We start from the raw sequence: 15,954 nt of genomic DNA, 5'->3' as shown, positions 1-15,954 counted from the left end.
TGGAATCGAGCCCCGCATTGGGCTCTCTGCTCAGCAGGGAGCCTGCTTCCCTCTCTCTCTCTCTCTGCCTGCCTCTCTGCCTACTTGTAATGTCTGTCTGTCAAATAAATAAAATCTTTAAAAAAAAAAAAAAAAGAGGACAGCAAAAGAGGACAGCATGGACAGTGGCCTTGAGGCAGCACCAAGTAGGACATACCCAGATGGGAAGAACAGCAAGTAGGTGGGTGTGTCTGGAGCGCCACACTCGAGGAGGAGAGCAGGAAGCAGTGAGGCTGGAGGTGGTGAGGTTCCTGCCTGTAGGTCTCTGGGTTTGATAAGATATGACCACAATCAGCAATAACATAGTATACATTCAACATTTTAGTAAGGGGCTAAATCTCATATTAAAGGTTCTTTCCGTAATTAACAAAAACTGAAAAGTTAAGGCTGAGAGACCTGTGGGATTTTAGTTACAGGGAGTGACAGTGCACACGGTGACTTCACATGGATCAGCACAGAAGCAGTCATCAAACCCCAGGGTGGAAATGATACGTCCTGAGGAAGGCGAGGAAAATGTGGACAGAGTCTTCAAGCACAGGGGACTTTAAGAGGCTTGAATGAAGGGGTGACTGGGTCGTTCAGTTGGTGAAGAGTCTGTCTTTGGCTCACGTCATGATCTCCTGGTCCTGGGATCAAGAACCCACATTGGGTTCCCTGCTCAGTGGGGAATCTGCTTCTCCCTCTCACTCTGCCCCTCCCCCTCTGCCCCTTCCCCCACTCATGCTCACTCTCTCTAATAAAAAGTAAAATCTTAAAAATAAAAGAGGCCCGATGAAGAAGCAGCACTGTAACATCAGAGGGTAAGAGCTTAGCCTCAGAAGGCAGATGACACTGGGTTTCTGCATGTTATTCAGGGAGTTAATTAACTCTCTGAGTCTTGAGATCCTCATATAAAATGGGAATTAAAAACACCTACCTTATATAAGGTTGTTCTGAATATTCAAGGAGATAATATATGCAAACTGTTATAGGGCCTGGCACTGAGGAGGGCCTCAATGAATGGCATGCATCTCTCTCTCTCTCTCTCTGTCTCACACACACACACACACACACACACAGCATAAGCCTGAATAGGAAACTAAGAAGGAGTTTCTCAAGAGGAAGGAGCATCTGGGAGAGTGGTGTCACCAAAGCCGGTTGAGGAGAGAGCTAAGAAATGAAGGCAGTCAGAGGTACTAAATGCCACAGAGAGGGCAAGAGGGACCAGAAGACAATCCACTGAATCTGGCTGTGGTCACTCCCACAGAGCAGTTTCAGTAGCACGGTTGAGTTGGAAACCTCATTACTATCATCTGAGGAATTATTATAAGATGTGGGACTGGAGATATCTCAACCCTGCTCTGTTAAGAGGGTTGGCTCAGACCAGAAGAGGAGGCTGAAGACAGTAACCAAAGCAGAGAATAAGGTCAAGTTTGATTCTTTGTCTGAAGATGTTGGTCATCTACGTATGCATAGTGATATACTCTGGAGGAGAAGCTGGACATACAGAAGATGATGATAGTGGATGTACACGGAGGAGGTCAGCGGTCCTAGGATCCAGGACATGAGTGAGAGCACTTACTTCTGCTGTGAAATGAATGAGTATAAATGGTGTAGACTTTGGGGGTTGGAAGTCGAGAGTTTAGATTTCTCACAGTGTGCTGGAAGTTAGATTTGAGACCAAGGGCAAGGAGTTGAAGGGCAGGAGTACAGGATTGACTTACAGAATTATTAAAGTAGGTGACTGGTTTGGTACTTGCCTATAATACATTTTAGATACTATAATTTTAAATCTACAAATTTCTTCATAGAGGAAATGAAATAACCCAAAATATAAAGGAACACATTTTCTTTAAAGATTTATTTATTTATTTGACACAGAGAGAGAGAGAGAGCACAAGCAGGGGAAAAAGGCAGAGGGAGAGGGAGAAATAGGCTCTCTGCAATGTGGAGCTCAATTCCAGGGCCCTGGGATCATGACCTGAGCCAGAGGCAGATACTGAACTGAGCCACCCAGATCCGCCTCCAATACAGTTTTGAAGCCAGCTCTTTGGAGGGAAAAACTTAAGCTTTGCTGTTAAAAAAGAAAAAAAAAAAAGTGAGGTTAAACTTAAAGTATGTGCAATCCGAAACCAGAGGCATGGATCTCATTACTTGAGAGTTCAAGGACGCGCACAATGACAGACATATTCCCTCCCATTTCTACTCTCTTATCAGTTTATTGTATCTGTTTCCTGACAACCTTCATGTCAGACACGCTTTCTGCCCATGGGTAGGAAATTCATAATCCAAGTCCATTCCCAGAAACTATTGTCCCAACAACCCTTCTGAATCAATAGCTGGCTCTCCATTATGACTCATCAGTCATTTTAAAAATCCTTCAGAGACCAGCGAGGCTGTTGTGGCTCATTGCAGAGTGACCCTGACTTCATTTCAGCTCAACAGGTACGGTGACATAAACAACAAACACAGAGCAGCTTTGCAACTCTACTGGGAAACTTGGGAGATGGGCCTGAATACAATGATGGAGTTATTTTCAAGGTCACTGTTTCAATCAAGAAAAATTTAATCGAAGTAAGCAGACTCTGAGTAAGGTTTGGCTCATGTTATTGGTCTTCTTTCTCCAACAGGCTGAGCAAGCCATAAATTATTCAAGTGTGTTGATGAGTTATTCTGGTCGCTGTGATGAGATTCTGGCCACTGTGCCATGACCAGCTCATCCTCAATTTATCCTAACAAGAGAGCACTCCTACCCGGATAGGGCTCCCTGTCCCTGGAGAGATTTTTCTGTACGTAAATAAAAGTCCATGGAGAAAGTGGTGTGGGTCCCTGGGTCTGAAGTCTGGCCAGAGCATGCGGACAGCACTATCCATTTCTACCACAAGGTGGCGTCCGCAACCTCCGCAGGCGCTATGAGCCGGAGTGACTGAATCCCGGCCTTCACCAGCCAGAACGAGGGGATGTTAGAGCAGAAAGGGTCACTGAGTGCAGCCTGTCATTTTGCAAATGACAAAACTGAGACCCAAGGAAGGTAAATGACCCAGCCCAAACCACACGACTATTTTCACAAGGGCATGATCAAGGTCCATGTCTCCACACTGTCAATCCCAAATTCATTCCACCAAAGGGCCAAGGTTTTCAAACCAAAACAAACAAGCAAACAACAAAAACACATTTTTTCTAAGAAAATTTTACCAAAAAAAATTTATTTCTTCTAGCCTTCCACACCCTTCCCTCTTACTTGTCTAGACAAATGGCAGTAGAGTCGCTCTGACCTCCTCCTCAGAGTGATGTAGGCTGGTGGGGCTCCGAGGACCTGGGGACCAGCAAAGAGGGTATTCTTGGCTTTGTGCAAGATGGAAACCAAACACATGCAGAGAGGAAATGAGAGTAGACTTTATTGAAGATGTAGAGAGAGAAGAGATAAAGCCAGAGCACCTGGAAAACTCAAAGGAAAAGGAGAGAGAGTCTCCTCTTTGCTTGGGGTCTGGGGTTTTTACTGAGTATTGTGGTCCAGTGTGCATGTCCTCTCAGGCATCCAGGAACTGGTGAAAACAAGGACAAGTGCTCAGGTGTCCTCCACAACTCACTTGTGTCCTGGAGCCAGGGGTCCTGCCGTCAAGGTGTCTGCAGTCAGTGGTCTTGGATGAACGTACATAACAACCCCCCCAGTGGCTTCTTAGACGTTATCTATTATGCTGGAACACTCCAAAGACATCTTTAAGTCCTTATCCCTTACAAGGAGGACACACATTATTTGTGTATGAGGCGTGTGTAAAGCATGGTTGCAGGTCCTAGCAGGAAAATGAGCAAAACAAGCAGTCCTCCATGGGGTCCCTTCAGTTTCCTTATCTTAAGAAGAGTTTGAAAATGATTGATGGGGTGGAATAAACTTAGAAGTCCTAAAACGTGCTTTCCTTATGGAATTTCTCTCTCAAACCCAAAGTTCCTCCCCTACCGCATCTCCACCGGCTTCGCAGGCACAAGCAGCTTCCTCTGGAACCTCTGCAGGGTGCAGGCACCGGAAGTCCTTCCAGATCCCGGATCCCACAGCCCCTCCTGGTTTGGGAGTGAACCCCCAACCACAGTCTGGGCGGTGCCTGTGGTTCTTGGCCCCGCCTCCTGCCCCTCCTTTGCTAATGCCCCGCCTTCGATGCTTCCTGATGCTGAATTCGGCCAAGAAAGTCAAACGAATACTCAACTATTCTGCCACAGGTCAATGGTTTCCAGCTTGGGGTACGCCACCATCACTGACCCCACAACTTCCCTTTTCAGCTGAGGTTGGTTTCTTTTCCATTCGCCTGAGAGGCGGGTGGTCGTCAAGCCCAACCTTCACCTCCACATCTGTGAATGAATCTGTGTCCTCACTGTGCGCCACGCCCTGTCCGAAGACCCTTCACCACAGTTCTACCCGGCAGGAAATAGTACTTGAAATCCCCATTTTACAGATGAGAAATCTGAGGCACGGAGATCACAGGCCGGGGAAATGGCGGAGGCAGAATTTGAGTGTGTGTTCTCATCTCCCCTCGTGTGGTCTCCACTTAGAAAACAGAAACTCTCAGGGGTGGGTCCCTCCATGCCCTCCCCCCACCTCCCAGCCCACCTCTTCACTAACCTGTATTTCCACCTGTCCTTGAATCCTTCCCTTCCTACCCATAATTTTGATCCCAATTTCCCTCGGTGTCCCGGAAGATTCTGCCAGTTATTTTTCCTGTATCCCTCTACCGAAAGTATTCCATGGAAGCTTCTGGTAAAACCTTATTTGCCAAACCCATGGCTGCTCCAGAGTCCTCTCCCTGCTCAGCCCCCCGGGAAGCCCTTTTTCTCTGTCAGCCAGTCCCCTGACCTGGAGCCTTGCCCCCTTTAGTTTAAGTGACACTGCCCTCCCCTGACCTTCTACTTCTACAGCAGATGTTCTCACTTGTTTTGTTGTTGTTGTTGTTGTTGTTGTTGTTGTTGTTTGTTTGTTTCAGTGCAGATGCTGAACTCCTCCTCAGACCACACAACTCAGAACTCCTGGCTCAGAAGTTCAGGCATTTGTCATTTCTCAAAGCATCTCAGGTGAACCACTGTTCCCAATAAGCCAGACACAACAGGTAAATATGCAATGGTTCCACTTATAAAAAGTACCCAGGTGTCACATTCATGGAGACGAAAAGAAGAACAGGGGTTACCGGGAACTGTTTGTTCCACCTGGAATGCCCCTACCTGCTTTCCTACTTGACTAATTCCTACTCATGCCGTGGACTCAGCTCCGGGCTTGTGTTGGGCTAAGTGGAAACTTCTCTCCCTTGGAAACGTCATTTGTTCTGCAGCTGCAGCTCTTGCCTACATATTATTCATCCCCAAATCTACCTCCATCCCTGGCAGTGCTCCTGAATTTTGACGCAAATTCATGTTTTCCATGGGCTGTCTTCCACAATAATACTTCTTTCCTCAGGCACCTTGTCCAAAACTCAAGTTCTCATTTTCCTCCTTTCCACCTTGCTTTTCCTCCTGTGTTTTCTATTTCAAAAACTAGCATCAGGGATGCCTGAGTGGCTCAGTCGGTTAAGCATCTGCCTTCAGCTCAGATTGTGATCCCGGGTCCTGGCATCGAGCCCTACATCAGGCTCCCTGCTCAGCAGTGATTCTGTTTTTCCCTCCACCCCTCACCCTGCTTGTGCTCTCTCATGCTCTCTCTCCCTCAAATAAATAGATAAAATCTTTTAAAAACAAACAAACTAGCGTCAGTATGTACTGTGCATTTCAAATAGTACTGTACTCAGTAGCTATTATTATATGAACATTCATAATATAATTAGGAATAGAATTATGACAAAGACTTTAGAAAACATGGTGAAGCTGGTGGTTAAATGCCTGTCACTCTATAGCATCTTTATATAAGATAACTTCAACAAAATCAGTCTCTTAAGGATCGAGATAGAAAAAAGTTTAGAAGAAGTTTAATGGTGTAACGTGTTTATACTGGAGGCCATGTATGTGGTTAACTATTCCCAGAGCACCATTAGTTACAGTGTAGAAAACCTCCTTTGAAAAGTGGAGATTTGGGGCATCTTGCTGGCTTAGCTGGAGGAGCGTGCAACTCTCAATCTTGGGACTGTGAGTTTGAGCCCCACCTGGGGTCGGGCTGGGGCAGGTTACGTTCTGGTCAGTAGAAAGTAGGGTGACATGTCACTTCCAGGCTGGAGCACATCAAAGTCAGTGTAACTCACCTTCTCCTGTCCTGGTGACTTTAGCAGGTAAGAAAGTGACAGAATCACAGGAAGAAGGAATTCTGCATCCCCGAAGTCCAACACACTGACAGTCCTGGCCAGCCTGCACTGGACCTTTGGTGAGAAAAAATTTTTCTTCGTTTTTTGAGCCACTGAGATTTGGGGGTTTGTTACCATAGCATAGCCCCCTGATACGGGCTATTATAGCAGGACGACTATAGTTGATAAAGCCGGAATCATTATTAGCATCCCTTCTCATTGCCAGGGTTGGTTTTACCTGTGACCACTTTTTTAATTAATTATTTTTATTAACATGTAATGTATTATTTGCTGCAGGGGTACAGGTCTGTGAATTGTCAGTCTTACACATTCCTGTGACCAATTTTTAAAAATTCCAAAGTAGCCCTGCATTAAATACTATGAAACACTAGAGGGCACAATTGAGTTTTAGAAATTTTTGGTCACTGTGGTAAACGAAGCAAGGCATGCAATCTTGTAGAAATGAAACAATGCAACAGAAAAATGAGTGGTGAAAATCATTAGCTTTTGAAACAGTTGTCTTCTTTGTAAACCTGTTAGCTACATTTCACCATTTGAGGTCATTTAATTAAAAGTGAATTTGCAATACTTTAATTTTAATACAAAACCAATAAATCCCCCAAACACACACAGCATGTACAATTACAAATGTGAATACTGACCTTGAAAAACTAGTGGGAGTGTTCTCAGGGCAAGAGAGGAGTTCGTCTCCCATCTGTATTTCTTTTTTTCTTCAGATATGCCTGTCTACCAGTGATGACCGTTAGGCCATGGAATCCATACATTTTCTAACCTGGTCACTTGAGAAAGCTGAAGTTTCGAAGGCCCAGTTATTATAAGAGGTGACCAGATGTTCCAAACATCAAGCTGTGACAGGAAGCTCCCCACCCACTCCAAATGTCATGCTGAGTTCTGAGCAGACTTCCTTTTCCCGTTTCCTTTTTCCCCTCTCTCTAATTTTTTTTCTTCAAAGTCTATTCAAAAGCTGCTGCCCAAACTGTCTTCCTCTATTGTTGTTCTGATGACATCATTCCCTTCCCCAACACCCCCTTGTCTTTCGTCTCATGGTCAAAGCTTGCCTTTATTTCCTTGGACTGCCTCTATGCCTGCCTGTACTTCATTTCCCCCTTATTTTTGGCTTCTCTTCATCAGTTGCTACACAGGATTGTCATTTTTGATGTCCCAGTGTTGAGGTGTCTATCCATCTTTACTTCTAACAAAGAGAGTCTTCCCATTCTTCCATCCCAGACATGCCATTTCTCTTCTAAACCAATTCCATTGATATATTCATTGCTCAAGAACATATTGTACACCTTCTGCCTGCCAAGCATTGTTCTGGGCACTGTAAGAAGGGGTATAAACATAGTAGAACTACCAGGGAGCCATTCAAGTTGGGTCTTTGTGAATCCAACTGGAATTCACTCTCCTTTAGACACTAAAGGGACAGAATTGCAGGAGGAAATTATGTAAGGATACCAGTATACCACCAGAGTGGCAGATTTGGGGTAATTCTAATTATTGTATCATCTTGTCAAACTATAAGTTCAGGGGCTCTTGGCTGGCTCAGTCAGTACAGCATGTGACTCTTGATCTGTGGGGTGCGAGTTCAAGCCCCATGTTGTACATAGAGTTTACTTAAAAATAAATAAATAAATAGAAAGGACTATATCTTCACTTACAAATTTGAGTCTTAAATTGGTGTTAAGAATATGAATCCCGGGATGCCTAGGTGGCTCAGTCAGTTAAGCCGCTGCCTTCAGCTCAGGTCATGATCCCAGAGTCCTGGGATGGAGCCCTGCATCAGGCTCCCTGGGGAGCCTGCTTCTGTCTCTGCCTCTGCCTGCCACTCTGCCTGCTTGTGCTCTCTCTCTCTAACAAATAAATAAATAAATCTTTAAAAAAAAAAAAAAGAATATGAAAAATCACAAAAACTATTCTTTCCACTGCAAACCAACTCCTATTTAAAAAAATTTTTAATTGAGTTTAAGACCACAGTAAACAGGGGCGCCTGGGTGGCTCAGTGGGTTAAAGCCTCTGCCTTCAGCTCGGGTCATGATCCCAGGGTCCTGGGATCAAGCCCCACGTCGGGCTCTCTGCTCAGCGGGGAGCCTGCTTCCTCCTCTCTCTCTGCCTGCCTCTCTGCCTACTTGTGATTTCTGTCTGTCAAATAAATAAGTAAAACTTAAAAAAAAACAAAAACAAACAAACAAACAAAAAAGACCACAGTAAACAGTATCATATCAACAGGAAAAATATATTACAGTAATGTAGAAAAAAGGCAGCTGTGCATAGCCCAAGACTCTCTTATATGAGAAAAGCTAGAGTACATTATTTTATTTAGTAAACCAAACTACCTTAACTAATACTCAAAAGTAGAAAATTAGTTACTGTACTTATAATCTCCTGTTATTGGTGTGATATATAAAAGATTTATATTGCATTCCTATTAATATACAATTTTGAGATTTTTAACATGGGTTAAATACTGCCTAATAATCACATGTATTAGAGGAAAATCACTTCCTAATTAAAGATTGTACTGATAGTTTATACTTAGGAATTTGGAATTTAGTCTAATGAAGTTTGGTTATTGAAAGCACACTAAGTTAGTGGGTTCAAGCTCAGTCATTAATTTGATGGGTGATGGCTTGCATACTAATGTTTGGATCTGTCATTTCTCAGCTTCCTTTCCTGTGAAACAGGGAAGGTGACTGACATCTACTTATCTACTCTTCGAGATCATTCTAAGAGTCAATGTTCATATATCAAGTAATTTGAAAACTGTAAACGGTTATTAAGTGTAAAGTATTACTATTACATTTATGCCACTGAGGTTTAAAGATATTGTGATACAAATTATATACTTTACTGTTCTAGTCAACTTAAAGTTCATGTTGTTGCTTAATGGAAACTGTTTTAGACATACAAGTTTCTAAGGCAACATAATTAACAGAGGAAATAAACGAAAGTACCTGCCTTCTGCCATTACAACTTCTCCAAATTCTCCAATAAATTTCATTTAAAATCACATTAGCATTTGTTAATAAGAAAATACTAGTTACTCTCAAACTGTATATTTTTAGAGTTACAGAATTCAAATGCCCCAAATCACATTTTTCCTACATAACAGTATTAACTATTCCTAGTTTTTGTCATGTACTTACTATGTATCAGGCATGATACTAGGAATTAAAAATAGAAATATAGATGAATATTATCTGCCAGGGAGAGTATTATTATTCCACTTGAGTGTTTAAAATTAAAAATATAATTTGACATTTTAAAATAATATTTCTGTGATAGACTCAAAGGAGTAGTAGTGGTATGCCTCATTAAAGTTTTTATCAATATCTTTTAATAGTAACTGTCACTTATTCAGTGACTACTATGAGCCATGCACTGTGCTAAGTGCTTTATACACTTATTTTATTTCATTCTCAAAACAGCTATGTGATTGATGAAAAATTACTATTCCCAATTTATAGATAAAGAAACTGACACAATAGAAGTAACTTATGAAGGTCCCACATCTAATAACTGGAATTTGACCCCAAGCAGAGGTGTTCTTCACCACCATTCTGTACTACTTCAACAAAAGGAACTGCTGTAAAATCTACAATTAGAGTTAAATTTATAGACCACAACATACGTACATTTATTTATTTATTATTTATTTATTTGTTTTATTAACATATAATGTATTATTTGTTTCAGGGGTACAGGTCTATGAATCGTCAGTCTTACACAAGTCACAGCACTCACCATAGCACATACCCTCCCCAATATCCGTCACCCAGTCACTCTATCCCTTCCCCACCACCCTCAGCAACCCTCCGTTTATTTCCTGAGATTAAGAGTCTCTTATTGTTTATCTCCCTCCCCAGTCTCATCTTGTTTCATTTTTCCCTCCCTTCCCCCAGGACTCCCTGCCCTAACCATGACATTTTAATGGAATAGATTTGGAATATTCAACTGATCACATTATTTGTGAGTAGGAAAGCTTGGTTTGATGGTTAATTTTATGTGTCACCTTGCCTGGGTCATGTGATCCCAAGATAGTTGGTCAGATATTATTCTGGGCATGTCTGTGTGGGTGTTCCTAAATGAGATTAACATTTAAATTGGTAGAGTGAGTAAAACAGATTGTCCTCCCTGGTGTGGGTGGGCCTCATCTAAGCAGTTGAAGGCCTGTCTGGAACAAAACGGCTGGCTGTCCCTTAAGTAAGGAGAATTGCTCCTGCCTGGATGACTTTAAACTGGGACTTTTCCCTTCAAACTACAACTAAAATATCAGTTTGTCACGGTTCTCAGGCCTTGAGAATTATACTGAAACTATAGCATTGGCTCATTCAAGTCTCCAGCTTGCTGACCTAAACTGCAGATTTGGGAACTTGTCAGCCTCTGTAATTGCATGAGCCAGTTCCTCATAATCTCTCTCTTTCATTCTGTCTCAATACATATACACACATACATTTTCTATTGGTTCTGTTTCTCAGTTTCTCTGGAGAACTTTGACTAATACGAACTTAAGGACCACTCAAGAAAATGTTCAAAAAGCCAAGGAGAATGGAAAAATAATGATTATATAACATTTTACAGATCGTGTCTGAATAGGATAAAAACAAATGGTCTGTTCCAGTCAAAACTCTATCACTTTCTAGTTGTTTGACCTTGAGTAATTCACTTAATCTGAGACTCATTTATTCATTCATTCATTCAATCACCAAACACTTTCAGAAGGCACTAAGTGTACTCTGTTAAGCCCTAAAGATATTGGGGTAGATAAGATAAATTCCCACTCTTAAAAAATTCAGTAGAAAGAGAGCTGGAGGCATTTGATAGAAAAATTCATGCCCAAGGTCAAGAATCATAAATATTGAATCAGACTCCTTTATTTCCTATCTATTCCCCACACAAACTCTGTCCTTCTGGCATTGTTTGCACTCTATCTCGACACACATTTTAGGCTCTGAAACTCTGCCTAAGTCGTATCCTCCCCTTTGAGAAATGTCTTTATGGAATGGATTTCTCCATTATGTCCCACTGCCTTTTCAAAGTTCTTTTCAACTGCTAGTAAGATCTCCCTCTACTTTAATTTCCCAAAGTTTTTATTTTCTATGATCTTCATTAATATATATTAGATATGAGCTATTATCCTTCTTTGTGTATAATATTCTAGGTGTTACGTTTCTAAAAGCAGAATATATCCTTGTATTTCTTTCATTCAGTACAATGAGCATTTCTTGAATAACACTAATGATTTCTACTATTGACTAGTGAAGAGAAACTGGAGAATCACCTCTTTTCAATGTCCTGATTTTTCATAATTTATACAATGAAGAAAATACTTGATAATGGGAATTTTATGTAAAGTATTTTTTGTTACCAAGAGAGAAAAAGATTAAGTAGGTTACAAATAGAATAATCTGTTCATAATGTCATTATGACAATAAGGAAATTAATCAACTCTATTACTGAGATTAGATATTTTCTATCCTGACAAATATCCAAAAGTATTCCCTTATGTAAGGATTCTAATCTATATTCAATAGTTAAATTCTAATTTTTGAAAAATGCTTAAGCCAGATACAATTAGCAGTTCAAATTTATTGATATGTGGTTAAGGAACTGAGCTCCCTAAGAAAACAGGTAGAGCTGGGAGCTCCTTTTAATTTGAAGGAAGTGGAGAAAAGTGATTATGAATCAGACTCAGATTATAATAGTGATGCTACCAGTTATCAGAGTACAAACTTGGACATACTAGTCTTATAAAATCTTACAGTGAAAATTTATAAATTAGAATTTTATTCTCTTTTTATTTGGGATAAGAAAAGGATATTCATCACAGAACAATATTTCTGATTCCCAGGACATTTGAACCTCATCAATACCCAAATTTGGAGGGCTGTTATGAGGGATTAAATGAGCTATGATGATTGAAGTACTGGTAATTTGCCCGGTACTTAGTGATTGTGAAATAAATGGTACCTGCTATTAAGAAGAGACAACAATCCAAAATGGAGTAACTTGTGCTACACTTACCTCAGCACACCGAGACTTGATACCCAACCTAATTGCAATTTCAACCTCTCCTAGGAATGTAATCTTGAACTAGGGAATCTGAAATTTCCTGGTCAGCAGTAATGAGGTAATCTGTCTGACAACCCCCATGGGGTGCCTGGCTGGCTCAGTTGATAAAGCACGTGACTCTTGATCTCAGGGTTGTGAGTTTGAGCCCCACATTGGAGTTAGATACTACTTAAAAATAAAACCTTTTTTAAAGATCTTAAAAAATAAAAATAAAGGAAAGTTTCTTATTTTGTTCAGCTCCTCAGAGTGTCTCTCTATTTGCTAGATGGGATGCTGATTGATTCAGGAATTGCTGAATAAATAAATCTTTAAATTTACCCAGTTGAATTTTTTTAAACGTGACTTAGAAAATAAATGGCCAGGGGCGCCTGGGTGGCTCAGTGGGTTAAAGCCTCTGCCTTCGGCTAGGGACATGATCCCAGGATCCTGGGATCAAGCCCCACATCCGGCTCTCTGCTCAGCAAGGAGTCTGCTTCTTCCTCTCTCTCTGCCTACTTGTGATCTCTGTCTGTCAAATAAATAAATAAAATCTTAAAAAAAAAAAAAAAGAAAGAAAAGAAATGGCCAGAAGCTTATATGTGGCTCATCACACTAAGTTCTTCATACTAGTTCTGCATTATTTCCATGTGGCTAAAATTTCTGTTAAATGTGTGGGGTTTTTAAAAATTATTATTATTTTTAAGATTTTATTTATTTATTTGACAGACAGAAATCACAAGTGGGCAGAGGCAGGCAGGGGGGTGGGCAGGCAGGCTCCCTGCTGATCAGAGAGCACGATGCGGGACTTGATCCCAGGACCCTGAGATCATGACCTGAGCTGAAGGCAGAGGCTTTAACCCGCTGAGCCACCCAGGCACCCCTTTTTTATTTACTTATTTTTTAAGATCTTTTTATTTTTGAGAGAGAGATAGAGCATGACCATGGGAAGGAATACAGGAAGAGGGAGAAGCAGACTCCCCACCGATGCCATGCAGGGCTTGATCCTGGGACCCCAGGATCATGACCTGAGCCGAAGGCAGATACTTGACCAACTGAGCCACTCAGGTACTTGTCTGTTAAATGTGGTCTTCCTCTTCCTTAAAGAAGTTGGTAATCTGGTTTTTCCAAAATAGGCTTTATAGGTTAGAAGTTTATCTCTCTGTTATGCTTTATTTAAATGCTTTTACTTTACATTATTTAATGTTCTTTGTGAGGATCATTATCTCAAGCATTGCACCAAGGGTATGGTTATAGAGGTTTTGATTAAAAGAAACCCAACCAGGGGTCTCCCTTCCTCTTTAAGTTCTGTGATGAATTTGCAAAATTCCATCTAAATAACTGCATTGTTCCTGGTCCATTAGGCATTAGCAGCAGGATTTAAATTTAATAATTCACAGTGAAGCATTAAAAAAGAAATGTGAAAAATGTACATATGATTGTAAATATAAAGGAAATGATTTGGGCTGAACCAAAGGTAAAAAAATATAATAATGTTCCCTGTAGTTAAACTAAAACTGCTAAATAGACTGGAATAGTAAAATAGATTCCATAGCAGATGGAAGCCAAAGAATGAGAGTATTATATTTATTTCAAATAATTGCAACAACAGAAAACATACTAAATACATGTATACTGGAGGGGGGAAGAATAACACTTCAGGGCTGTTAGTGGGAAAAACTACCAGGCGTGGCTCAGAGAATCTGGGGCTTAACTCAAGATGGATCTTTTAATATTAAATTTTTTTTTGCTGTTTTTTTTTTAAAGATTTTATTTATTTATTTGACAGACAGAGATCACAAGTAGGCAAAGAGGCAGGCAGAGAGAGAAGGGGAAGCAGGTTCCCTGCTGAGGGGCTCGATCCCAGGACCCTGAGATCATGACCTGAGCCGAAAGCAGAGGCTTAACCCACTGAGCCACCCAGGCACCCCAAATAGTTTCCAATTTTTATTGCCAAGAGACTGGAAGCTCCTTGAGAAGCAGAGACCATGTCAAAACAGTTATTATGTTTATTGAATTAGTAGAAGAGTGAGTATGTATGTGTGCCACAGAATATAGCTATCCTCAAAAGGAAAAAAAATAGGAAGAGAGAGAATCTAGAACTTGTTGCTGTTGTTTTAATTGCATTGACTTCAGCCATTCATTTAAATTCTGTTTCTCATTTCTCATGCATCTTATTATCATTTGCCCTTTTTAGAAGATAATTAGAACAATTCTGAGATTTGGAAAGACACTAGACATTTTTGTGACCAAATTCAACCGAACTAAAGTTGAAAAAATCTTTATATTAGTAGACTGAAACAAAGAAATTAAAGTGGCTTTTTTTTTTTTAAGATTTTATTTATTTATTTGACAGAGAGAGAGGGAGAGTACAAGCAGGGGGAGGGGCAGAGGGAGAGGGAGAGGCTAGCTCCCCACTGAGCAGGGAACCCAATTCGGGACTTGATCCCAGGACCCTGGGATCATGACCTGAGCTAAAGGCAGTCACTTAACCAACTGAGCCACCAAGGCACCCAAGTGTGTTTTTTCTTAAGGGAAGACTATTTATTGCAAGGAAATCTCTCTCTCTCTCTCTCTTTCTCTCTGTCTCTTTTTAAGTGAAAATTTTCTGCAACTTGGCCAAAACCTTAAGATTTATTGAAGTTTCTGGGAAGAGAGTTGATGGTCTGAAATAATATGTTGACTAAACTCCACCCCCTTTTTTTTTTTTTAAGATTTTATTTATTTGACAGAGAGAGATCACAAGTAGGCGGAGGTAGGCAGAGAGAGAGAGAGGGGTAAGCAGGCTCCCCATTGAGCAGAGAGCCCAGCCCGATGCAAGGCTTGATCCCAGGACCCTGAGATCACAACCTGAGCTAAAGGCAAAGGTTTAACCCACTGTGCCACCCAGGCGCCCTAATCCCACCTCTTTTAATGCTTTCTCAAATGTGGTTTTGTTAATATCAAGGAAACTTTTTTCTTTCTTTAAGTCAATATTCACCACCCAAAACATGTAATTTTATAATATGAAGTGGAGAATGACTATAAGATTGTAGATCAATTTAAAACTTTGAAGTCTTTTGCCAGAATTTTTAATAGAATGACATAGCAGTTAAAACTGTTGATTCAAAAATTAAACTATTTGGATTTAATTACCAGCTCTACCACTTCCAGCTATATATTTTTGTCTTAGTTAAGACCTTCTTTTTCTTTCATTTTCTTTGCCTATAGGACTGGAACTTCTGATATACTGTAAGTGTTCAAAGAATGTTACCTGTAAGTTTTACGAGATCAGGTAGAGATTTTGCTAATACCAAATCAAATAGTGTAAATTGACAGAATTTTATAGAAGGAGAGACATTAAAAATCAGCTAATGTGGATTGCAGACTTAATTGTAACACATGGTGAAAAAAATATTTTACATCATGACTCAGAATGTAAACATCTATAAGGGAAACAAGAGTTTGGTAAAATAATACTTTTTATATGTGGTTCATGCTCATAGTTCTTTGTTTCATTTTCTAAAAGATGTTGGTTGCTATCTACTAAATTGTTTTGCTACTTTCATGGGGCGCCTGGGTGGCTCAGTGGGTTAAGCTGCTGCCTTCGGCTCAGGTCATGATCTCAGGGTCCTGG

General features: G+C 40.7%; 1 long non-coding RNA gene across 1 annotated transcript; it reads right to left on the bottom strand.

Moving 5' to 3' along the window:
• Positions 1–1,927: 1,927 nt before the first annotated feature.
• On the bottom strand, positions 1,928–7,098 carry LOC131811854 (uncharacterized). The gene is made up of 4 exons (XR_009346139.1): positions 6,935–7,098; positions 6,234–6,347; positions 3,260–3,334; positions 1,928–2,092 (listed from the first exon to the last, which is right to left on the bottom strand). It is a non-coding gene; the product is annotated as an uncharacterized LOC131811854 (long non-coding RNA).
• Positions 7,099–15,954: the final 8,856 nt, after the last annotated feature.

This window comes from Mustela lutreola, chromosome 11 (genome assembly GCF_030435805.1).
Source record: "Mustela lutreola isolate mMusLut2 chromosome 11, mMusLut2.pri, whole genome shotgun sequence".
NCBI classification, from domain to species: Eukaryota; Metazoa; Chordata; class Mammalia; order Carnivora; family Mustelidae; genus Mustela; species Mustela lutreola.
The sequence above is the reverse complement of the archived record's forward strand: the minus strand, read 5'-3'. Positions and strand labels throughout refer to the sequence as shown.